This window comes from Podarcis raffonei, chromosome 5 (genome assembly GCF_027172205.1).
Source record: "Podarcis raffonei isolate rPodRaf1 chromosome 5, rPodRaf1.pri, whole genome shotgun sequence".
Classification (NCBI taxonomy): Eukaryota; Metazoa; Chordata; class Lepidosauria; order Squamata; family Lacertidae; genus Podarcis; species Podarcis raffonei.
This window is the reverse complement of record NC_070606.1, coordinates 95981337-95983709: the sequence shown is the minus strand read 5'-3', so window position 1 is coordinate 95983709 and position 2373 is coordinate 95981337. Positions and strand designations below refer to the sequence as shown.

Sequence of the window (2373 nt, the reverse complement as noted above, 5' to 3'; positions counted from 1 at the left end):
TCTAAAGCTTACTGGAACCACAAGAAAAGCTATATGAACAACTGCATGGTGCGGTGGTGGAGCCTTTGGGGACTGTGTACCATACCCTCCAACATTCCTCAGATAAAAATAGGGACATTCTATTCTACATCTGCATCACTGCTAGGGAGGGGGCTTTTTAAAATTGATCTCCAATGCTACATTTTTACATAGTTCTTACTGTATATGTGGATGTTTGCTGTAAACTCACTTTTATGAATACCGTTGTGCAAATATTATTCTTAAATATTTTTCTCAAATAAAACAATCATGAGGAGGGTTTTCACATATTATGTAGCCACGCCTAGGCTTGTGGATGGCAGGATATAGAATCAGCCTACTTTGAAAGCAGTGTGTTGAGGACAAGCATGAAGAATTCCGGTTTGAGAGGGGAAATATTAAATATATAAAGTTTAAATAAAACATTTGTTAGACCTCTGGGTCCTCTCTTGGCCTTGGGTCCCTGTCAAATGTCCCCAACTGGCCACCCTATGGAGTTGGTCCTGGGTGTTCAAGTAAGTTTTACTCAGAGTAGAAGCATTGAAATTAATAGACATGACTGGCTTGGGGCCCTTAATTTGAATGGGCCATTTCTGAGTAAAACTTGCTTGTATACCACCCTATAAAACCATTTCTAAAATCATACAGTTGTTATTGAGTAAAACGATAGGGTTACATGTATTAGCCTTTTTTAAATAAGGTGCCTAAATATCAAAATACTAGGTGCTTTTCTGACATTGGCTGGCAACTTATTCCAGACGGCTGGAGCTGCAGTACTAAAAGCCCAATTTCTATGCATACTAAGTATAGAAAATGCACTGGTCAGGCAAGGAGATAGGGAAACTTGTAGGTTAAAGCAGAAGTAAAGCTGTTGCTAGGGAGTGGGGAGAAGCATCTAGGAAGCTCTTTTCCAGGTGACAGGTCACCCCAATATTTCCTTTTCCTCTTCACTGCTTTACAGTGGCATTTTCCCCACCTACACAGGTAAAGTGGCTCAGGAGGAAGAGAAGCCTGGCTGACAGACTGCCCTTACATCCTGGAAAGAGATAACCATTCTCATCCACATGATACACAGGTCACGTGGAATCCACTGAGAAGTGGCACCAGAACTGGCCTTGCCACCAAGAGCCAATGCCAGGACCAAACTAGACATGGCAGCAGGCAGCTCCATCTCATGTTTTCCCTAACTATTCACAGGGATGGGAGGGCCTAACTCTCACGGAAAAGGCATCCCAGGGGAAAGGCGAGACTTATGGCAGTTTGCATTCTTTCTCTCTCTGCTTCTGCTTCGTTTTGGCAGGCCATGGTGTGTGTGAAGAGTCAGCAATGGCCTTATTCTGGAGGCATGTTAAAAGTCCTCCAAGCCCTTTGCAAAGAGGAAAGCAAAGAGGAGGTTAATAAAAATCAAGGAAAATCATCTTCCATTGTGTTTTCTAGTACAGTGGAACCTCGGTTTTCTAACATAATCTGTTCCGGAAGACCGTTCAACTTCCAAAACATTCGAAAACCAAAAACTCAATACAGAAGCCTCAAAAAGAAAAATTAATACAGAAAACTCAATACAGAAGCCTCCTTGGAAGTTTAGCTTCCAAGGCACATTCGGAAATGGAAGAATTTATTTCCGGGATTACCCAGGTTTACGCCATTCAAGTTCCAAAATGTTTGAAAACCGAGGTTCCACTGTATCTTAAACCCACACTTAAGTGAGCAATTAGGTACTACGTCATTAATTTCCAGAGATGTTGCCCTGTTCATCTTTTCGTAGCATCATCAAAGAGCCTTGGGATACTTTAAAAGTGGGTCATCATGCGCCTGCATGAGATGTGCAGTCCCGAATTGTTACAACAGGGCACAGTACCCTTCTGATCTAAAAAAACAAAACAAAAAGCACACATAACACATTCCTACGTTTGTTCTGAAAACATTCCATTGATACCTGGGTGTAAGCGTTACTTGCAAGAGCTACTGAATACAGAGGGAGGTGCACAGCAGCGATGAGAGAAGCACCTCAGCGAGAGTAGCCAGGGCCATATGAGGTGAGAGAAGGAGGGATGGACTGCAGTCAGGATAAGCTCCTATAATTCCCTGTCCAGCTGCCGCCGCTTTCCTCCTACACCTTGTCAGAGGTTCACTTCAGCCAGCAGTGAACCTGACTGCTTTCCTTGCCAGTACCTCTCCCTTTCCCTTTCAGTCCTTTTGAGTTGCATATGCACAAATTTCAGTGGTGCAATGTAACGCCAAAATCCAGCGCCCCTCTCTTCTTGCCATCCATTGCACAAAATAGTGGTGGCACCTGTTGGGCTGCCCCAGAAGCTACGGGCCTTGTGCCACAGATATCTGAGCACCATAACCCTG

The 2373-nt window shown here is 43.7% G+C and overlaps 1 non-coding gene across 1 annotated transcript; it reads left to right on the top strand.

Moving 5' to 3' along the window:
- The first annotated feature begins 1771 nt into the window (after positions 1-1771).
- On the top strand, positions 1772-1886 carry LOC128414997 (small nucleolar RNA U13). The gene has a single exon (XR_008330800.1). It is a non-coding gene; the product is annotated as a small nucleolar RNA U13 (small nucleolar RNA).
- Positions 1887-2373: the final 487 nt, after the last annotated feature.